This window comes from Coenobita brevimanus, chromosome 37 (genome assembly GCF_032717465.1).
Source record: "Coenobita brevimanus isolate Jiangsu-jjx chromosome 37, ASM3271746v2, whole genome shotgun sequence".
NCBI classification, from domain to species: Eukaryota; Metazoa; Arthropoda; class Malacostraca; order Decapoda; family Coenobitidae; genus Coenobita; species Coenobita brevimanus.
Genome location: NC_136990.1, coordinates 8,681,711 through 8,706,326, shown reverse-complemented (window position 1 = coordinate 8,706,326; position 24,616 = coordinate 8,681,711).

The following is a 24,616-nucleotide window of genomic DNA, read 5'->3' as shown; positions in this document are numbered from 1 at the left end:
AATTTCGTTAGGCATTCCCAATATATTACAGTATTAACACAATGTCGCAAATTAATTCGTGACATTACGCCCCATCAAAATCAGATTTTTCTTTGAAAATTTAACTATATACATAAATTAACATCCTAACTCAGTCACACAAGATTCACACTGTGGTGTGTGTACAATCTTGCTACAGGAGAAAATCACTGTCGCCTATGAGCGTAAAAACCTCGTATTTAAGTTAATAGAAGCAAGCTTGAGGGAAAAAACTCCGTGACGATGGTGAAAAATCCTGTACTCAGGTCAAACTGAGCAAAAGTTCGCTACATTTACATTGACAACTAATCGTTATGTAGCGTGCTGTATGTAATGCATGGTGTAGGTGTGACAGTTGTAGTGTAACTGTACGTATGAGTAAAATGATAAATACAAATTAATAGTAAAGAGGCGACGAGACAGAAGAGAAGAGGCAGCAGCATGCGGTAGAGACGACCAGCTGATCAGCACGGGAAAACTGCTAAGCCTGCCATCTGTACCTGTGAAATCAACCAAGGTGGAACATCAAATGCATTGATGTGATAAACAATTTGTATTAAATTACAGTTTCTCTCTCTGCCTAGTAGTCAGTACATATGCTACAAAGGTACACTATTATTTTCTTATTGGATATGTTATTAACCAGGAAACATAGTCCCAGGACAGAATCTCAAAGGACCCTTTAGTTTACTGGTTAAACCTACATTATTATTAACGAGGAAACATGGTCCCAGGACAGAATCTCAAAGGACCCTTTAGTTTACTGGTTAAACCTACTCTACACTTACGATCAATCTCGGCAAGCTAAGAATCCCTGCGCAAACTCAGGCAGGTCACATTTTAACACCCAACGTGGGTGTGAACACTCACGTGGATAATGTGCATCCTCCTGGAATCCTCAGAGAGGCCCACAGCTCGAGACACACCACAAGGTAATTCAGACACAGCCTTGAATTGCCTCTGCAGGGGTCTCGAACTTTCCCCTTAACCTGCAGTACATATGTATGTACAAACTCTGGACATAACGTGTCCTATGGGACCCACGAGCGAGACGTCAGATCCTACTGGTATACTATTAACTGGGAACCAAGCTAGTCCTTGGATTGCTCAAATCTCTCAGGACCCCTGTCTTATAGACCCCAGTGTACAAGAGTTGCCTGTGTTAGTCATCAGATAGCAGGCGAGACATCAGATCTGCACCTACATTGTCACTTATCTCACAACAAGGTTAAACTGCTGCAAATACGGTGTCCAATGTGTCAGTCTTGCATTAGCTGTCTTAGTTGTGTTGAGACTAGTGAGTGGCATATGATCTGTTTCCAGAGTGAATGGTGCTCCATATAAATAATAATAGTATTTCTTAACACCGACAACCACGGCCAAGAGTTCCTTCTCAACAGTACTATAATTCCTCTCTGTGGGTTTTAGCTTATGGCTGTGATATGCCACTGGGAAAATTCCACCTTCCGGTTCTTGCATTAGTACAGCACCTGCTCCATCTTGTGAAGGATCAGTGCGCAGTATGAAAGATACATTGGAAGCAGGCAACTGCAAGATAGGCTCCTTACACAGCATATTCTTGAGGGTGGCAAAAGATCTCTCTTGCACTTCTCCTCATTCGATGGTATTTGGAGCATGTTTTCAAAGTGTCTCATCAATGGCTAAGCAATGAGGGCAAAGTTGAGGATAAAACTTCTATAATACCCAACTAGGCCGAGGAATGCCCTAACCTGTTTCTTGGTCACGGGTCTAGGGGTTTCCCTAACCTTTCTGATCTTATCGCCCTGACACCTGCAGCGATTGTTGCCAACAATATGTCCTAGGAACTCCACCTCACTGTGTGCAGTTTTACACTTGCTAGGCTTCACAGTCATGTTGAAACTCTGAAGTCTACTGAAGACAATTTCCAAGAGTCTGAGGTGCTCCTCCAACGTGGCAGAATGAACAAGGACATCATCAACGAACACTTCTACTCCTACGATACCGTGAAGCACTTGTCTCATGGCTCAATTGAATACTGCTGGGAATTGGTAGGTCCAAATGGGAGGACTTTATACTAATACAACCCCCTAGGAGTAGCAAAGGCAGTGAACTAACGACTCTCAGGATGAAGAGGAATCTTGAAGAATCCCTTTGCCAAATCGAGCTTCGTAAAATATCGTGACCCTGCCAGCTTGGAGAAGATGGCAATATGGTAACCCGTTGGTTCAGCATCCACTTTGGTGATTGCATTTAGTCTCCTATAGTCGCCACAAATCTTGACTCCACCATCCTTCTTGCGGACTACTACCATTGGACTATAGTAAGGAGATGAGGTTTTTGTTTTCATTTTTAAAGGCTCCAACATGCTTGCATGTGTCGGCCTTGGTCACCTAATGGCGGCTTTCCACGCTGCATGATCCATTGCAGCCTTCCTGTTCAGTCCCTTAACCCTGAGGTCACACTTAATGACCTCGTCCCATGTCTTTCTCGGTGTACCCCTCTTAACCCCACCCCCAATATTAACACTTTTCACCTTCCTCACCCAATTATCATCCCCCATCCTTTCCACATGTCCAAACAATCTCAATCTACCTCTCCTCATCACAACACCAATACACTCCAGTCCCATCCTACCTCTCAACTCTTCTATCTTAAACCCAGCCCCTCCAGGCCTTGGACGCAGGGACGCACCACATATCCACCTAATCATTGTCATTTCTGTACGTCTGAGCTGGCGAATATCTTCCTCCTTCACTGCCCAGGTCTCACTACCATACAGCTACAGCATTACACTCCTAACACATGCTGCATACAAAGACCCCTTAGCATGTAGGGAGAGTCCTCTCAATGTCAGGAGAGGCAGAGTCCCCGAACTTCTTCCAACCACTTCTCACCCTAGCCACAGAGCTAGCTCCAGCCCCACCTCCAGCACACAACATGTCTCCCAAAAAACAAAACTCTTCTACACACTCAAGAGATTCACCAGCAAGTTCAATCCTTTCATGTCTGACAATCTCGACCTGCTCACCCTGACACGCCGTACACATAAAATCAGCATTATCTCGCAGTCTACCTCTGATACCACTACATCTCTTATGCACCCATTTATCACACACACCGCACAAGATGGAATTACTTCCCACGCCCTTGTGGCAAACTGCACATGGCCACTCTCCCTCGTCTTTGACAGTACCACCACCAACTCTAGATATCATCACTTTTGTTTTATCTGCATTTACCCTTAAACCCTTGTGCCCCATACCATCTCTCCACTTCTTAAACCTTTCCTCCACCTCCCTTTCATTCTCTGCAATCAACACCAAATCATCAGCATACAACAACTCCCATGGGAGTCCGTTTCTAAAGTCACGTGAAAGGGCTTCAAGTACCATGATAAACAACAAGGGACTCAAGACTGACCCCTGATGCACACCAACATTCACGGAAAACTCATCACTCAAATCTTCATTCACTCTTACCTGGGTGTGAGCACCCACATACATAGCCATAACCACCCTAACCAGTCACTCCTCCAAGCCAAGCTTTCTCATTGCCCACTTCACTACCTCTCTAGGGACTCTGTCAAAGGCCTTTTCCAAATCAACAAAAACAAAATAAAGATCCCTTCTCCTACCAATTTATTTTTCCTGAAGCTGTCGAACAATGAATATAGCATCAGTGGTCCCCCTACCTGGCATAAACCCAAACTGCATCTCATCAGTATTCACTCTTTCTCTAATCATACCTTCTAAAACTCTCTCCATTACCTTCATTATCTGATCTAAAAGCTTTATACCTCTATAATTTCCTCTTTCCAGGACATCACCCTTCCCTTTATACACATTTACAATTACACTCTTCAGCCAATCATCTGGGACAACACACTCATAAATAATACTCTTTATCAGGTCAGTGACTAAACTCACCCCTATATCGCCTGAGGCCTTCATCATTTCGGCAGTCAACCCAGACACACCTGCTGCCTTCCCCACCCTCATCCTGCCTATTGCCTCACTCACAGTAGCAGTATCACTCAAAGGCCAAGGGCCAGACACTGGATCTGCTGGCTCGAAACCTTCCCTGTCCCAGTCAAACTCCTCATTCAACAACTGGTTATAATGCTCTCTCCATGCATCTTTAATATCCTCACTGTTCACCACTACCCTTCCTTCATCATTCTTCACACACTGCTCACCTATAATATCCCGATTATCCCTCTTCACTTGACCTGCCACCCTAAATATCATATTTTTCCTTTCCCCATGATTTAGGTTATTAAGTAATAGTCTCTGTGACTCAGACTTTGCCCTGTATACCTCTCTTCTACCCCTACGCTTGGCAGCCAAAAATTCCTCTTTGCTACCACCCTTCTTCCATTCCCGGAAGAACCTTCTTTTCTCCTTAACTGCAGCTTCTACACCCTCATCCCACCACCAAGTTACTTTATGTCTTGGTGGTCCTCTTGTCCAACCACATGTTACATCAGTAAATCTCAAGAAATTGTTCTTGAGGGCTCTGTACTGTTCATTAACGCCTCTGTCTACAGCTCCCTGTTCAGCCACCACTCTCCTCAACTCGCTATAGAAGGTATCCCTTACTACTTGGTTTTTCAGCTTCCACATTTTCCTTCTAGGTACTTAAGCCCTCTTTTTCATCACTTGTTCTTTACGCACCATATTACAAATCAATAGTTTGTGCTGCTGCACACACTCCTCCCGTCCTATAACTTGAACATCCTTCACTAACCTCCTATCGGCCCTCCTAACCAGAAAATAATCTATCTGACTGCTATTTCCCCCAGACTCATATGTAATTAACCTACTGTCTCTTTTCCTAAAATATGTGTTGCACGCAATCATGTCCGTTGCCTCCCCAAACTCGAGTATCCTTTCCCCTTCTGCATTCCTTAGACCATACGCACATCCCCCATGCACTCCTTCATAACCTTGTGCTGCTTCATCTACATGACCATTTAAATCCCCTCCCAAAATCACTATCTCATCATCCCGCATACCACCCACTACACGTATTAAATCATCCCAAAATCTATCTTTCTCTGCTTCATCCAATCCTGCCTGTGGTGCATATGCCAAAATAATCGCAGCTACCTTTCTACCCAACAGAATTTTCACTACCAATATCCTATCACTTACTCTCAAAACATTCATAACATATTCCACCCATTTCTCCGCAACCATCACACCAACACCTTCATATCCGTCTGTCCCCCCCTGCCAACACAACTTATAGCAACAGTCCTGTAGTCTCCATGTCGGCAATTTCCTTGCCTACTGCGTCCAGTAGTCGCATAGGAATCGGATGTGGCTTAACCTTCATGGGAATATTGCTGGTCATCTCAATTTTGTGACACTCAGTCTTTGCAAGTCTAGGTTGGTCAGACATCAGCATACTGTACAGACAGAGCAGTGACCTTATGGCATTCTGATCACCTAATGCTAAGTCAGTGTTAAGTAAGACATCTCCGACAGTCTTCTCCTGACGGGAGTGAATGGTTAAGGGCTCGTCATCATGGTCATTAGCTGGGATCACCGCAGCTGCCCGTTTCTTCTAGTGGCTGGTCACTGTCATCGGCTACTCATAGGCCAGCCTCTTTGGGGTTTGACTTATGATAAGCCTTCAACATGTTAACATGGAACCTTTTACAAAGATTCCCCACCTGGATTATGTAGCTGAGGTCTGAAATACACATTGCTACATCATATGAACTGTTCCACTATGCCAACAACTTGTTCTGGGCAGTGGGGAGTAACACCAAGCATTTATCTCCTGGACTAAACTTCCGAAGCTTTGCGTTCATATCAAAATAAGCTTTCTGAACTTCTTTCGCCTTGATCAACTCTTCCTTAGCTAACTCACACATCGACTGGAGGCGGTCACCTAAATCAAGGATGTAGGTGTAGGTGGTCTTGACTTCAGGGTCAGGTTCTTCATTGTCCCATAACTCACGAAGGACTTGAAGTGGCCCACGGACCAACCTTTCATACACCAGTTCAAAAGGTGAGAACTTCAAAGAATGCTGTGGGGCTTCTTGATAAGCAAACAGAAGAGGGGCAATGAACCATGGCCATTCCTTTGGCTATTCAGTGGCCATGCGCTTTAGCATCTTCTTGAGAGTCCCATTGAACATCTCACATAACCTGTTGCACATGGGATGAAAGGGCGTAGTTCGCAAGCCTCAGATAGACAACAAACTGAATGCTTCATTCATCACTGCAGAGGTGAACTGCGAACCCCCATCACTTAAGACCTTGGGGTTACCTATGTGACAGAACACCTCAATCAGTGCCTCTGCAACAGTGATGGCCTCTGTATTCTTATGGGTCATGGCTTCAGGCCACCGTGTGCTGAAATCAACGATAGTGAGGATATACTTTGATCCATGAGGCTCTAGAAGAGACTGGCCCAACAATGTCAACTGCTACTCTCTCCAATGGCTCAGAGATTATAGGCGTTGGTTTCAATGGCACAGGACGGACACATCCCCGGTCAGTGGTACACTGGCATACATCGCAGGAACACACAAGCCTAGTTATTTCCTGTCCCATTCCTGGCCAGAAAAAGTCAGCATGGATGTGGTCAGAGGTTTTCTTTTGGCCCATGTGACCTCCCATCACTGAACAATGACCCATTTCAAACACTGCTTGGAGATACTTCACGGGAACGACAAACTGCAGTCGAACCCTGCCTTGGGGTGTTTGTGACTTACGGTACAGCCGTCCTCGCTTATGAAGGAACCTGGCTTGACCTCCCCGTGAATACCTAATCACATTACTCTCCAGCTTCTTATACACTGAAGCAATTGTCAGGTCAGACTAGTTCTTGGACAACATCTTGACTACGAATCAGATCTTGCGGCGTTGTGATGGTCAATGGGGTGACACAGTTCGGAGCCTTGGCCATGGCTCGTGTTACTACAACAGCCAAAGTCTGAGTAGCAACGTCTACAGCGCAACTGTTTTTGACGTCTGGTATGCTACCTATGTCACGGGGTTTTTATAATATCACGGTAATTTTGAAATAAATGGTTAAATATTATTTAAATTTGATATAATATTCAATAATATTAAAGAGCAGGGACAATGATTGTCTTGCTAAATCGTGCAACGATTCTCTAAGAACGAGAATTTAAAAACTTTCTCAACAGTACACAGCAGAGACTAATTACTCACAATTGCTGAATTACTGTACTGTTAGCCTCTGGAGAAAGTTACTTCACCCCTGACAATAAATAACTAATACTAATAATAATAACATCAGGTTCTTGCTGATGCATTAACTCCTGGCACAACGGATTTTAAGTTAATACAACAAGACTGGTCTAAGTACCAGTTATGAAAGCAAACGTTTATGCAAGCTAGGAGCTATATGGAAAATAAGCTTAATTACGGAGAAATGAAACAAGAGTTTACTTTACATTAAGCTCAAGGAAAAAAAACTGTTAAATTTATTAATTACAAAAATAAATTTAACGTTACACTTCAAATCAAATCAATGAGACGCACTCACTCACTCGCACAAAAGCTAAATACTTACGCCTAGGAAAAACACCTTAATTAAACTCTTAAACTAGGATTACAAAAAGGAAATACCGGTCGATGAATGCTGTGTATCACCCGGGAGTGGGAGGACTGGATTAACTGTCTCAGTGGAGCTTGGGTGCTAGCGACCTCTCACACTTCTTGGAGCACAGGACCTTCCTCCGTCACAACAAACACTCGACTGAATTCAAATACATTGTATGGGCAGGACGCAAGGCGTGGCTAACGGTTGAGGGAAGCAGAGGCGAACGATAAAGAAACAATTGTATTGCTCAGTAGCGCACTTAGTGACGTGCATTAAATCGGTCACTTTTGAAAGTGACGAATGTTTTGAAAAGTATACTCCGAAATGGAGGGAGAAACGGTTAGCTGAGCGATACACAGTGAGTTTTCCACTAATAGTTCGTGGCTTCTCACAAAAGGGAAATGTCGCGAATTGATTCGTGACATTACGCCCCTACGAAATTAAATTTTTTCCTTATGGGAAAAAATTTGTGGATATATATATATATATGGACACATCCTAAGTCATTCACACAAGATTCACACTGTGGTGTGTGTGCTATCCTGCTACAGGAGAAAGTCGCAGTCGCCAGTGAGCGAAAAAACCTCGTATTTACGTTAAGAGAAGCAAGCTTGAGGGAAAAACTCCGTGACGACGGTGAAAATCCTGTACTCAGGTCAAACTGAGCGAAAATTCGCTACATTTACACTGACAACTAATTGTTGTGTAGCGTGGTGTATGTAATACACGGTGTAGGTGTGACAGTTGTAGTGTAACTGTACCTACGTGTAAAATGACATAGTAAATAATATGGCGACGACGAAGGCAGAGGAGAAGAGGCGGCAGCGTGCGGCAGACGATCAGCTGGCCCGCACAGCAAAACTGCTACACCCATTGCTGAACCTGCAAAACCAATTGAGGTGGAGCATCAAAAGTGTCAATGAGACAAAATTTTATCATGTTACAATTACTCTCTCTGCCTAGCAGTCAGTGCTACGACGTACATTCGAGGTCGCCATTAATTATAGCACACGATTAGTGTTGGCAAGTTGAGAATCCTTGTGCAAACTCGGGTCTTCCATAGCCTCAAGTCGCCTCTGCAGAGTTCTCACTTCCCCCTTAACCTACAATACAATACTTATATTAGTACCGGGAAGCTGAGAATCCTTGTGCAAACTTGGGTCTTCCATAGCCTCAAGTCGCCTCTGCGGAGTTCTCTCTCGAACTTCCCCCTTAACCTACAGTACAATACTTATATTAGTACCGGGAAGCTGAGAATCCTTATGCAAACTTGGGTCTTCCATAGCCTCAAGTCGCCACTGCGGAGTTCTCTCTCGAACTTCCCCCTTAACCTACAGTACTTCTATTAGTACCGGGAAGCTGAGAATCCTTGTGCAAACTTGGGTCTTCCATAGCCTCAAGTCGCCTCTACGGAGTTCTCTCTGAACTTCCCCCTTAACCTACGGTACATATATTAGTACCGGGAAGCTGAGAATCCTTGTGCAAACTTGGGTCTTCCATAGCCTCAAGTCGCCTCTCAACTTCCCCCTTAACTTACGGTACATAATATGTATGTACAGGCCCTGGACATAATGTATCCTGTGGGGCCAATGGGCGAGACGTCAGGTCTGCACCCACTTCACCACTACCCTGTCTCTCAACTGACTCAGAGATTACAGGTGTAGATACAAATGGCACAGGAAGGGCATGTCCCTGATTAGTGGTGATACTTTGGCACACACTGCAAGAACGGACAAAACTATCTATGTCCCGTCCCATCCCTGGCCAGAAAAAGTCAGCTCGGATACGGCCCTGGGTCTTCCTTTTGCCCATGTGACCTCCTGAGACTGAACAATGACCCCATTGTAACACTGCTAGGTGGTACTTGGCGGGAACGACAAACTGCAGTCGAACCTCGCCCTCGGGTGTTCGTGACTCACGGTAGAGCCGTCCTTGTTTATGAAGGAACTTGGCTCGACCTCCCCGTGAATACTTTATCACTCGACTCTTTTGTTTGTTCCGCATGGCAGCAAGTGTTGGGTCAGAATGTTGTTCTTGCACAACAAGTTGACTACACATCAGATCTTGCGGCGATTCAATTATCACTGGGGTGACACAGTCTAGAGCCTCAGTCATGGCTCGTGTTACCGCAGCAGCCGAAGTCTGAGTAGCGTCATCGGAGCAACTATCCATGACTCCATTAATATTTCCAATGATGAGTTCAAATAAAGGTTCTGGCATGACAACTGCAAGTGTCATACCAGTGTAAAATGGAGATGCCACCTGGATACATGCCTCAGGGAACAATCTCACTGATCCATCAATAAGGCTTGCATGGATCTGTCGACCTGTATACTGCTCAGGCCGAACTAGACTCTGCTTGACAGAGCAACCTGAGGAACCATTGTCTCTCAGGACCTTCACAGGAATGTCTCCCACAAACCCTGGCTGAACAAGGAAGGTACTGTCACCTGTGGTGGGGCCTGTGGAGGAAGCAGCTAGCCACTCATGAGGCTGCTGAATTGATGTGGCAAACATTGTGCCTTGAGATTTATAAGATGGAACATTGGCCATCTGTGGAGGGGGGTTCACTGTCACTGTGGGACTAGTGAACTGTGGGGGAGAACCCATACTGGTAGGGACGTGACCACCGTGCTGCTGCTGAGGAATGAAGGCTGCATTCGCTTCCTGCCTCTTTTGAGCTGGTGGTGAAAAAGTTTGTCCCGACGGTCGGTTGCGTGGCTGATACTGCTGTTGGTTAGGGTACTTGTTGTACCTCTTCCACTCAGGTTTCTGAGTGTTTTGCCCCTGGTCCTTCCACTGCGGTTTTGGACCTTGGCCATTACTCTGAGAATGGCCTTGGTGCTGGGATTCAGTCTGGGACGGCTTCCCAGACTTATCAGCTTTTCTGTTCCAGGTGTTTTGCTGCTTGCGAGCTTGATACCCGTATGCAGTAAAGGACGCATCAGCCTTTTCTACCATTTGGCTGGCATCTTTCACCTGGCAGATCTTAAGCTGTGCTATGAGCTCAGCAGGCCACGACCTCTCTAGCTGTGTACGCAGCATAAGGTCAATTATCCCCTCACGCGTGGAAGGAGTTTCATCTTTCTCCATCCACTCATTTAAGTAAGCTGTGAGACGATCAAGGAACTGAACAGCTGTCTCCTTGTCTTGGAGGCGAGCTCGCATGAACTGAACTTTGGCGTCGTCTACTGTGAGACCATACGCCTTAATGAGTGCAGCTTTCATCATCTCATATGTGAGATTGTCTCCACGAATTCTGTGGAGAATATCGAGGGCAGGGCCCTCAAATAGGCTAAGAAACTGAAGCCGCTTAGCTGCCTCATCCAGTTGATACATGTCTGCCATGTCCTCAAAACGAGCTATGTACGGCTCGATTCGCTGGCTTTCCTTGTATGAAGGAAGCTTGATGCGTGGGGTCGCCAGGACATGTGCAGGGAGAACGCTCGTGGAGCTTGGACCAACTGCACCAGACGTGTCTGAAGCCAAGGAATCTCGCTTGAGCTTCATCATTTCATATTCGTGTTTTTCACGTGCTTCTTGCTCGGCACGTTCGTGTTCTCGTTCTCTCTCTCGTTCCTCACGCTGTTCTCGCTCATGTTCCAAGTCGAGTTCGCGCTGTTTTTGCTCGTGTTCGCGCTGTTGTCGCTCTCGTTCATGTCGTTCACGCTCGTATTCGCGCTCTTTCTCACGCTGCTCTTGTTCATATGCACGCTCTCTTTCATGTTCCTCACGCTGTTCTTGCTCGTATTCGCGCTGAATCTTACGCTCTTCACGGGCATCATTCTCGCGCTGCTGCTCCTGATTATGCCGTGAGAGTATATACTCTTTAATTTCGGTTGGGTCCGAAAGACCCATATCTTTGGCTTCCTGTAAAAATACAGTAGTAGCCATGGCGCTAATTTATTAAGCAAAACCGAAATTGAGTACTGACTGCTTAGCGACGAATACTAATAAACACAAGTAAAGAGTATAGACACAAGCTAGTGGTGACCAGTCTTATCTAGTTAACTGGCAAAAATAAATAAAAAATGTAAATGACTGGGAAGACTCAATAATAAACACAATGGGTACGGCGACTTCCCAGGAGCGAATAAAATCGTGTGGCGTTACGAAGAATAAACTAGAGTTAAGTACTCTATTGATTAATAAAGCAAAAATTCACTTGCTAAATCAACGGTAACCACCAGTAAACTTGTGCCTATAAACTTTAGTGATAAATACCTAAATATGAATGAGTGAGCACTATCTCGTAAATAGCTTTAGGGCTAGGAGTTAATATCCTGGAATGAGGTCGCCAATTGTCACGGGGTTTTTATAATATCACGGTAATTTTGGGATATAAATGGTTAAATATTATTTAAATTTGACATAATATTCAATAATATTAAAGAGCAGGGACAATGATTGTCTTGCTAAATCGTGCAACGATTCTCTAAGAACGAGAATTTAAAAACTTTCTCAACAGTACACAGCAGAGACTAATTACTCACAATTGCTGAATTACTGTACTGTTAGCCTCTGGAGAAAGTTACTTCACCCCTGACAATAAATAACTAATACTAATAATAATAACATCAGGTTCTTGCTGATGCATTAACTCCTGGCACAACGGATTTTAAGTTAATACAACAAGACTGGTCTAAGTACCAGTTATGAAAGCAAACGTTTATGCAAGCTAGGAGCTATATGGAAAATAAGCTTAATTACGGAGAAATGAAACAAGAGTTTACTTTACATTAAGCTCAAGGAAAAGAACTGTTAAATTTATTAATTACAAAAATAAATTTAACGTTACACTTCAAATCAAATCAATGAGACGCACTCACTCGCACAAAAGCTAAATACTTACGCCTTGGAAAAACACCTTAATTAAACTCTTAAACTAGGATTACAAAAAGGAAATACCGGTCGATGAATGCTGTGTATCACCCGGGAGTGGGAGGACTGGATTAACTGTCTCAGTGGAGCTTGGGTGCTAGCGACCTCTCACACTTCTTGGAGCACAGGACCTTCCTCCGTCACAACAAACACTCGACTGAATTCAAATACATTGTATGGGCAGGACGCAAGGCGTGGCTAACGGTTGAGGGAAGCAGAGGCGAACGATAAAGAAACAATTGTATTGCTCAGTAGCGCACTTAGTGACGTGCATTAAATCGGTCACTTTAAAGTGACGAATGTTTTGAAAAGTATACTCCGAAATGGAGGGAGAAACGGTTAGCTGAGCGATACACAGTGAGTTTTCCACTAATAGTTCGTGGCTTCTCACAAATGGGAAATGTCGCGAATTGATTCGTGACAACCTATAATGAGGTCAAAGGTTCTGGCATGACAACCACAGCTGTCAAGCCAGTGTAAAAGGGAGATGCCACCTGGATACATGTCTCAGGGAACAATCTCAGTGATCCATCAGTAAGTCTAACTTGGATCTGCCTACCTGTGTACTGCTCGGGCCGAACTAGACTCTGCCTGACAGAGCAGCCTGAGGAACCATTGTCTCTCTGAACATTTATGGAAAAACCTCCCACAAACCCTGGCTGAACAAGAAAGGGAATGTTGCTAGTGGAAGAGTCTGAGGAGGTAGCAGCCAGTCATTGATGAAACTGTGGAACGAACAATGCTTCAAACGTGGCCCTCTGAGAGCTAGATACCTAAGGGGTCGTGCTCACCATCTGAGGAGCTGGAGCATTGACCACCTGAGGATGAGGGCTCACTGTCTGATGGGGACTAGTGAATTGTGGGGAACTACCTGTACTGGTGGGGACGGCACTGCTGTACTGCTGTTTGGGTATTAATGCAGCATTTGCCTCCTGCCTACGAAACACCAAAGTTGATTGTCCTGACTGAGGGCTACACAGTTTGTCCTTGTTCTGCTGCTGCTTGGGATACTGCTGCTGGATGGGGTACTGCTTGTGCTTCTTCCAATAGGGTTTCTGTGTATTCTGCCCCTGGTCCTTCTGCGGTTTGTTTGAACTGCGGTCATTATTATGAGAATGGCCTTGATGCCAGGGTTCAGTCTGAGATGGCTTCCCAGACTTGGCAGTATCTTTCCTGTTCCAGGTCTGTTGCTTACGAGTCTGGTACCCACATGCAGTGAAGTGAAGCATGCATCAGTCTTTTCCACTATTTCACTGGCATCCCTTACCTGACAGATCTTAAGCTGAGCCATAAGCTCAGCAGGCCATGACTTTTCTAGCTGTGTGCTCAGCATGAGGTCAACTATCCCCTCTCGCATGCGAGGGGTCTCATCTTTCTCCATCCACTCATCTAAGTAAGCAGTGAGACAGTCGAGGAACTGAACAGCAGTCTCCTTTTCTTGGAGATGCGCTCTCATGAATTGACTCTTGGCATCATCAACTGTGAGACCATATGCTTTGATGAGTGCAGCCTTCATCATCTCATACGTGAGATTGTCTCCACGAATTCTGTGGAGTATATTGAGGGCAGGGCCCTCAAACAAGCCATGAAACTGGAGATGCATAGCTACCTCATCCAATTGGTAACAGCTGAGCCATGTCCTCAAAACGAGCTATGAATGGCTCGAGTCACTCGCCTTCCTTATATGAAGGAAGCTTGAGGCGCGGGGTTGCCAGAATATGTGCTGAGAGAGTGCTCGTGGAGCTTGGGTTGGCTGCACCAGTTGTGCCTGAAGCCAAGGAGTCTCGCTTGAGCTTCAACACCTCAAGCTCTTGCTTCTCATGTGCCTTGCGCTTGGCACGTTCGTATTCACGCTGTTTTCGCTCGTGTTCACATTGAATTCTATGCTCTTCGTGGGCATCATTCTCACGTTGCTGATCATAACTATACCGTGAGAGTATATATTCTTTAATTTCCTGGGGATCGTTAAGCTCCACATCTTTGGCTTCCTGTACATATGGACTAGAAGCCATGAAGCTAACTCAACTAAGACTGAGTGGACTAAAGACTGAGTACTGACTGCTGTTTCGCAGAGAAATGCTAATAATCGAAAGTAAAGAATATAGGCACAGGCTGGTGGTGACCAGTTTTATCTAGTTATCTGGTAAAGAAAGAAAATTAAAAAATGCAACTGATTGGGAAAACTCTTACGTAAAATTACAGTAACAAAACAGAATCAGTAATCAACAGTAAGATATTGCCTATAAACTTTAATGATAACAAATGCTTAGCTAAGAGTGAGTGAGTATTGTTTCGTTAATAACTTTAAAGCTAGGAATTAATATCCTGGAATGAGGTCGCCAGATGTCATGGAGGCCTGTGAATTTAAGAATAAGGTGCTAAAATATGTGTATAATCAGTTGACACAAGGTGAATCGACTTGTGAAATCTAGTAGTAAATTTATTTTATTCCGGCTTACTTCGCCGATTCTCTAAAGACGAGAATTTTATAAACTTTCTCAACAGTACACAGCGGAGACTAGCTACTCACGAATGCTGTATCATTAGTACTGTTGGCCTCTGAGAAAGTGTCCTTACCCTCTGACAATCAATAATAATAATAATCGAGAGAAGTTCTTGCTGATGCTTAACTCCTGGCTGGCACAATGAATTTTATAATTAATACCAAGGAACTTGCTTAAATACCAGTCATGATTAATATAAAAATTTTGTGCGAAGTGGGAGTAGCACACTAAAGTAAGCTCATTGTGGAGAAATCAAACATGATTCTATATTTACATTACACCCAATGAAAAGAACTGTAAATTTATTAATTACAATGAAATAAATTTACGTTACAAGAATCTCAAAAATGAATTTAAATATAAAAGGAAATACACCCACTCTCATTCAAAAAGCTAGTCTAAGCCTAGGAAAACGAACGGAAATACTGGTCAGTGGAGGGAATGAAGCTGAAGCTACACATGACTGGGCGTCTGTCTGTTGCAACGGCAGGCACTGCTCACTGCTAAGTCCACTACGCCGATCACCAACTCAGTGGGGAGATACAGGAAATCATTGAACTGCTGGAGACTCTGCTCTCAACGCTGGGCACGACGAGACCTTCTCCCGGTGGCGGTCCTAAGCTGACTAATGTAAGCAACCTGGGCACGAGAGATGAGTGGGGCCCAACTCAACGGTCAAAGGAGGAATGCATGGGAACGATAATTACACAAAAATTTTCGCTCAGTGAAACACACTGTACAGAAAGACAGTCACTTATGAAAACAATGACAAGTGTTATGAAAACTCATTCGATCTGAGTGTAAAAGCGAGGCAGTTAACGGACTGAGCGAAAGTTTATGTTTTTCAAACTTCATCAGGTGTTCCCAATATTATACTGACACAATGTCGCGAATTAATTCGTGACACCTACAATCGAATTTTGTGCTTGTATTGTACATACATTTACCTTCACATTACAAAAATGCTTCACTGGTGGCCAGGGGGCTATGCACCCCTGGACTCCTCCCCGCTGTTTGCACAAAGTAGTGTGATGCCTATTGTGTCCCCCCCACATTTGCAGACAAATCGAGGCCCTTGTGCATAATATAGGAGTTAAGATAATAAATTGGGCTTCCTAGTTTATTTCAGACTACCTGTGTACTTTCTCAATAGGTTTTTGAAATAGCAGCCATTTGAAAGGTTGTATGTTAGCTAACTCATGCTGTAGTAACCACAGTTGAGGGCAAGCCAGTAAGCTTCTGCCTCTAACCCATGATCCTCGTGTGACAATCTTGCCTTTGAAAAATCATGAAGTAAATGATGTATAAGAAGAGCATAATATTATATACAGAATTATATTACATGGCAGAAATTACACATCAGGGTTGGGTCAGTGTTGGTAAGAGGTTAGCTAGGTTTGTATTTTTCACTAGTTTTAGTGTTCTCTTATACTGTTAAGTTACAGAAATTGGAAGAAAATGAGAAATTTTTCATCATTACCAAGAAGTATGTGCAGTCACTAAGTTCTTTATTGAAATATGTAATTCGTTTTTGCACCAAAACAAATTAATAAACTGATGTAGTTAAGATACAGAGGGTTGCCAGGTATGAATGAATTGGTTAGGATGCTGGCTGAAATACTTACCTGTTTGGTGGAGTTTGATTTCTCGTGGGAGGCTTTCCCGCCACCGCCCGTGCCTGTAGCTTGGCGGGCAGTCTGACTCAGGCCACCCTAGAGAGAGGATGCACCATTGCCTGTACATGTTAGAATAAATCTCATGCTGGCCTCACTGTTTGCATCTTCCTCCTGGTTCTCACCCCAGCGTGGGACAGTGGAGTTCTATGGGTGACCCAGGAATGGCACCGCCGGTGCTTGATCAGGTGAACCCAGAGTCAGAAGACTGGTTCCTCTACATGGTGCCAGGAGACTAAGTAAGCAGCAACGTGTACAATGTGCCACCACCCCAGCTACAACCCCCAATGGAATGGGGACAGCCTAGCAGCCAATGTACCCAACCCTGCACCCAGAGGCACAGGCCCAGTGGCGAGTGCCGGCACCACCTGTGGCTCCCGGTAAGGCCACTGTAGGAATGTCACCAACCCAGTTCAAGATTTGGACCCACGGTGTCGAGTGCTACATCAGTGGTTGCAGGTGGGTCCCACCCTTGGCTTCAGGTTATGTGAGATTGCTGTGTGATCCTGAAATGCAGCAATGCACGGGTAGCCAAGCATAAATTTGAGGCCATTTGCACAGAGGCCATCAGCATGGTGAGGAGCATGGTGGTGGGTCCCAGGTGCACTGTGGGAGCATAGTCAGTCTCCTTCACATACACGCAGGAGCTCAATGATACTGTGTGTTCATATATGGTACAACGTAGAGCCAAGGCGATAGAGTGTGATTTCAAGTGTCCATAGTGTTCCATCAATCCCGACGATTTCATGCTATTGAAAATGCTTGTGATGGGGCAGCACAATCACAGTATGAAAACAGAAGTGCTGTGGTGACTTCCAGTGTTGCAATCTGTGTAAGAAATTACAAGCGCCTGTGAAGTGTTCGAATCAGCGGAGAAAACAGCAGTAGTGCACAGCCATAGTGGTGTGGCAGGTGCTTCAGTGAGTGACAAGGAGGAAACAGAAGTGACTGGTGCCTCTTAGGTGCAGCAGGTGGGTGCAGGGCCTCCCCAGCCTCGTGCTCCTCCCCCACCAGCAAAGGGCTGCCAGCAGCAGCAAGTGCAGTGGGGAGTACCAGTGTCCTTCCATAAAGGCCATCTGCCACAGATGTGGGAGGGTCGGCCACTTCCAGCAAGTGTGTAGGTCAGCAAAGCAGCCCAGCCCCGCCAAGACCACCAGCAGCATTACAATAGCCAGTGCCAAGGCATCAGCGTGCCTCAGGGTGGAAGTGAAGTGTGACAACCCACCTGCAGCATGCGAGGTGACGGTGGTAGCCAACACGGGTGCACAGGCATGCATAGTGGGACGCCACCTCATGAGGGGCCTCAGGCTGACCCTGTGAAGATTACAGAGACCTACCTTGAGTAAGGTGCGCCTGTTCCTGCTGGGATGTCCAGACCTAACCTTCATCACAGACCACCGTGCACTCACCAAGATCTTCAAGGACAAAGAGCTGAAAGACATCAGCAACTTCCACATACTCAGCCTCAAGAAGAAGACATTGATGTATTCATTTCGCATAAAGTACTTGAAGGGGGAGGCGAACTGAGCAGCAGACACACTCTCAAGGTACCCCCTGCTTTGGGGCAGACCTGGCAGAAGATGAGGCTACATGTGCCGCGGTTATGGCAGCGATGGCCTGCACCCTAGAAGACGAAGAAGACGCCATCATGGACCTCCATCACCTGGAGGAGGTAGCACACCAGGACGAGGACTACAGGCTCCTCTATGAGCGCGTAAGCGCTGGGAACTGAGCTAACCTGAAAGACGAGGAGTAGATAGCACTCTGCCCATACTACAGGATGAAGAGGCACCTGTCATACCAAGGGAACACTGTCATGTATGCAACCAACGAGGGACACCTGCGAATTGTAATTCCCACAGTCCTTCGCCGTACGGTCCTAGCCAATCTCCACGCAGGTCACCAGGGGAGGGACTCCATGCTCAGGCATACCAGACAATGTGTGTGCTGGCCCAGCATAGATGCTGAGGTGGGGCAGAAGGGGAGACACTGTCAAGTATGTGGAATCAATGCCTCATCACAAACTGCAGAAATCTTGCTGCCCACACCCCCACTCGAGTAACCCTCCAACAAACAGTGGCTGACCTGTTCCAACTGGAGGGGGAAGAGTTCATTGCTTATGCAGACAGGTTAACTGGCCGGCTGAAGGTGAAGCATTTGCCCAGGGGCACCGCCAGCTCACGGCTCATAACAGCCTTTTGTAAGTGGTTCAAAAGGTTCGGTATCCTGAAGGTCCTGTCTTGTGTCAGGGGTACGAACCTCATGTGTGGGGAAATGAGGGCATTCCTATCTGCATGGTGTGTGCAGCTGAAGGTGTCATCAGCCCATTATCCTTAGTCCAATGGCCCACCGGAGGCTGCAGCCAAGTCTGCCAAGAGGCTGCTGAGGAACAACACCAGCCCAGGAGGCTCCCTGGACTCGGATGCAGCCACCATGGCCATACTGCAGTACCTCAACACCCCACTACACGACACTGATGCGTCCCCAGCCCAGCTGCTGATGAGATGTCAGCTGAGAGACTCTGTACCCGGTGCCAAGGGACACTACAGGATCAGCAGGCAATGGGCCAGGATGCTGAGAAGCAGGGGATGGGCCAAGGCCCATACTGGGGATGCAGTGGCCACAAGATTCAACTATACAGCACACAGCCTCGCCCCTCTCAACCCAGGTCACCTGGTGTACCTACAGAAACAGGAGACAGGGTGATGGGACCGTGTATGGGTTATTGATAACACACCAGCCCCAAGGCAATACCTGGTGCAGCTGGATGGCAGTAAGCGAGCCTCCCTTAGGAATCGCCGCCATCTACGTCCCTACGAGGAGACAGGGGAACAGACACAGACCATGCACATTGAGTGGTCCCCGGGAGGAGGACGACCGAAGGGGGGAGGCTTCTCAGCCTCCCCCTCCCCTGGAGAGACCACGGAACGTTAGGCGCGCCCCAAGACACCAAGAAAGCAATGTACCATGATATCGCAGTGTTTTGTACCCCTCAGCATGTTAAGATGTTTTGTAATGTGTATAGCCTAGTTGTCCTTTTACCATGATACCAAAGGAATGGTTGCTGCAGCGCATGTAATTGAATTCCTTATTGTTGTAGCAATTGTGCCATTCTAAAGTCCTATGTGCTTTGTAGCAGTACTGCAGGAAGTGGGGAATTCACTGGAATGGAGAGGGGGTGTTGGAGTTTGAATTCTCACGGGAAGTTTTCTCACCACTGACCGCTGACAGTTTGACTCAGGCCACCCTAGAGAGAGGACATGCCCTTGTCTGTACCTATTAGAATAAATCTCAGGCTGGCCTCGCTGTTTCTATCTCCCTCCTGGTTCTCACCCCTACACTGTTTCAATCAATCACTCAGATTAGAGCATAGATGTGTTTAAACCAAAATTTGTTAGTAAAATAATGCAGATTATTTCATGAGATTTACACACACACACACACACACACACACACACACACACACACACACACACACACACAAAAACGTCCTGAGGCATCTTTCTATCCCAAGAGCATTTTTTAACTGTAAATAGCTACAGAGCCGTGGAAATGGCATGTTCCATGCATATATAATATAACAAATTGTTAATTAGATAGAAATGACAGTTATTGTAATGTAGTAGATGGGTGTAGGAAAGGCAAGTAATATTGGTTAGGGTAGAAGGGTTATACAAAACCACGAAAGGTGACTGTGACGAACAGGAAATATGAGATAAATATTTAGTGAAGGAGACAAACATCAAGCATATTACCAGTTTAGGAGAAAGAAGGAAAAAAGAACCGTAAACTGTCTGAAAATGTATAAAGTTGAACTGCATGAAAGTACTTTAGAGGTGGAATGATTTCTGGGAAAAGAGGACAGCTTATCTAGCAGACTGGGACAGAAAAAGCAATACTGTACCATGCAGCTTAGGAAATCATTGCATACTGCTTAAAGGGAAATGTAATATAGATTGTGAATACCAGAGGAGTATAATTACTGAGCTAAACTGGAAATTTACCAGTAATACCTGAAACAGGGAAGTGATAATATTATAGGGAGAAAAACTATAGATATATAGAAATTGAATGAACAACTGTTACAGTACCCACATCTGATAACCTGTATTTTCCAGTATGGTCTGCTGGTCATGGCTGGATGATAGGTGTTATGCAGCGTATTCTGAGTCCCGACTTCTCGGGTTCAGGTATAGTGCGAGCTTGAGTTCTTTGTTCTCGACCGGGTCAATCACAGGGAAGGAAAGAAAGTCCAAACACAACTGGTCAAAGGCACACTTATATATTAACACTAAACAACTACATACATACCCGTGATCAAAACCATGGGACTTATAATAACCAGATAATCTGAGAAGGCTAGCCCTTACAATATATATCTCCACCTAGTTCAACGAGTTTGACCTTTACACAGTATTCTACCTTTCCTTACATATGATGATTCCCACCCAGTGTCATACATAAGGTTCATACAATACACCAGGTCCACTTGGTCTCAGATATATAACAGAGACAATCAAATATAGCTCAATATACCCAGATGAGTGACATAGACAACAGTATATACTCAAGTCCTTATATATATATTCGTGTAACACAAACGGCTCCTTATGATAGTTATATGCATCCACATGACACAGACAATACCCTAGCTATCCTTATGCTACTTGTGCTACACAGGATGAGAGAATATAACATCCACGATCTATCTGCGCGTGGGGCAGAGGGGGCTAGGGGGAGGGGAGGAATGGTGATACAGACTTCCTTACGAGAGAGGAGTTGGGAGTATACCTCATATATCACTTTCTATTCACTTCATATGGCCAAAGCAAAAAGGGTGGGGGGGAAGGGGTACAACACTGATGCTGTCTGTCTGTATGTAACACTAGTGGGGGAGTAGTCACACTTGGGGGCGGTCCGTGGCTTAGCACCACGCACTCCATGCGTGAGCTTATTGATGAGGAGTTCATTATTCCACACGGGGAGGTAACACTGGGGAGGTGAGACACTGGGGCGAGAGGGCGGGTCCACTGGGGTAGAGGCTTCCCAGACACTAGGGGACAAACAACCTCAGGGTCTTTTACTCACGGAACAGGCTGAGTGGGAGTGCTCAGGTCACAGGCGGCAGGAGGCCCTGCGCTGGGAACCTCAAGTAGCGGCCGGGTATTGGGGTGAGCCATCTGGGGTGTATTCCAGGGGTAGGTGGCCTGTGGGGTCGCCACGAGTCCCGTAGGAGTTGGTGGATGGAGTGGTGGACGGCCCTCTTTCTGTAGAGGCCCTGTGTGATGCAGGGCTCTCTGGGCTAGGGCCGAAGAGGGCCAGGAGGTGCGCCACACGGCGCTGGGCCTTAGTCGTCATCGGGGTCCTGGGAGAGGACCTGGTGAGGCCCAGGGCTGGGGTCGGGTGTGGAGAGGGTGGCGCCCGGGGTGGGCTGCTGCATTGTTCTGCATTGGCGGCTCTCAGGGAGAGTCTGCGGCCGCCGTCAATGAGGAAGCCCCAGCTACTGCAACAGGCACTGAGGGAGGCCTGCTGACTGCGGGAGCTGCAGTCTCGTTGTTGGGAGGAGGCCGGGAGGGGTGAACTGTGGCTTCTCGTCCTGGTGGAGTCCGACAACACCTGGGGCTACAAGGACAGGACACCGGGCCTTGGGGACGTCACTCCCGCTCTGGTCTCTGGTGGGGTCCCTGAAAAGGAGCAGGAGTCGCCCTCTTGTGTAGAGAGGTGGGGAGAGGGGCACCTCGCTTCGCCACCGGAGTGGTGGTCGGGGCAGGAGGCACCTTCCTCTACAGGAGCCTGGGTATGGGCTGAAGAGGATCGGCCAGTGGCCGGCCCTCAGGATACTACAGACCCTGACATCAGGGAGTAGGCGCCCGATGGAAATGCCCGACTATTGCCACAGCTCTGATGGAGGCTGTTCTCTGGCCCTGGTTCTGGAGGCAGGGAGAAGGTGCTCAATGGATACACCCAGCTATGACCACAGCGCTGACAGCGACTGCTCTCCAGCCTTTGTTCTGGGGGTGGGGAGAAGGCGCCCAATGGATATGCCTGGCTACTGCCACAGCTCTGGCAGAAGCTGTTCTCTGGCCCTGGTTCTGGAGGCAGGGAGAAGGCGCCAGATGGATACGCCTGGCTATGGCCACAGTGCTGACAGCAACTGCTCTCCGGCCTTTGGGTCTGGGACTTCTGTCCTGGAGACAGCACTGGTGGACGGTGATGTCTCGTCTGCTTCTCCTTGATGGGGATAGCAGCCCTTGAGGCTCCTCCTGAGTCCTCTTTCAAAAAGGAGGCTGATCCAGGGGACTCGGCATCCGAGGGTCTGCTTGGGAGCTTGTTAAAACAAGTCCCACCCCAATTCTGGCGATTGTTTCCTCTGCTGAAGTGTAGTGTACTTTTACTCTACACTGCCCGGTGGTCTGGCTGTAGGGAAGAGCGGCATAGGGTCACGGGAGAGATACGCTGTTTATGCCCGGAAGGCTTGGCAGGTGAAAAGAGCCTCCCTGTCATCTCCTTGAGGGGTGGGGGTCATCTCCCTGTACTCTCCTCCTAGAGTGGTGGTGTCTGGCTTGCTCCGCCGAGCTGGTATTTCAATAGGTGTGGAAAGAAATTGCAGAAAAAGAATGGAGGAGTGTTACTGCATCCCTCTTTTGTTGATGCTGCAATGCGTGTATCCATTCAACCAGCTTTGCAATAAAGTAAAGCAGTCTCCATGCTAAAAATAATTCTGCAATAACTCTGTATTTGCATTTTGCAATATAAATTTTGGAACTCATGATGTACTGCAGCATTAGTAGAGGTGCACATAATCAGTATATACTGCTTTATAATTCCTGACTGGTGAACTTGCTGGAAACATACCATGAAATTCTACGAAGTATTCAATAATACATTCTCTTTCCTCGTATAAATTCAAATCTGGATAATCTCAATAATTATTTCATGCGAATAACTGCAAAAGGAAAATAATTCGTTCTATAGCCACTGTTGTAGACGGCCATCGTTCTTCTCCTAGATCTATCAACAGTGGTGTTCCTCAGGGCTCTGTCCTATCACCAACTCTCTTCCTTTTATTCATCAATGATCTTCTAAGCTGCACATCTAACCCTATCCACTCATACGCTGATGACTCCACCCTTCACCTTTCCATTCGGTTCCCACAACGCCCATCTCAACAGTTACTTCAACAAACAAGGGATGAGGCTATGGCACACCTAATGTCTGACTTGGCTCGTATCTCTGACTGGGGTAAAAATAATATGGTTGTTTTTAATGCATCTAAGACTCAGTTCTTACACCTATCAACCCGACAAAATCTTCCACAGGTGTACCCACTAATGTTTAATAATATTCAGCTTAATCCTGCATCATCCTTGAACATGCTTGGGGTTTCATTTACTCGGGACTTATCTTGGAAAGATCATATTACATCTCTTGTAAAATCTGCTTCCAAGAGATTGGGTGTGCTAAGCCGACTCCGCTCTTTCTTTACCCCTGCGCAATTGTTGACTCTATACAGGGGTTTTATCCACCCCTGTGTGGAGTACAACTCTCATGTGTGGGGAGGCTCCCCACATACAGCTCTTCTCAATAGGGTGGAGTCAAAGGCTTTTCATCTCATTAACTCTCCTCCTCTTACTGACTCCCTTCAACCTCTGTCTCTTCACCGCACTGTTGCATCTTTATCTCTTTTCTATCGCTACTTTAATGGTCAGTGCTCCTCTGAACTGTCTGCTTGCATTCCTCCACCTTTACGACGGGCACGTAGCACCCGTCTGGCAGCAAACTCTCATCCCTTTTCTGTCCAGCTCTCAAATGCAAGAGTTAACCGTTACTCCCAGTCTTTCATTTATGCAACAGGTCAACTCTGGAACTGTCTCCCTCTGTCTGTATTTCCTGCTGCCTATGATCTCCAGTCTTTCAAACGCAGTGTGTCCAGGCATCTCAAAATGATCGGATCTTGAATATGGCTCTCTATTG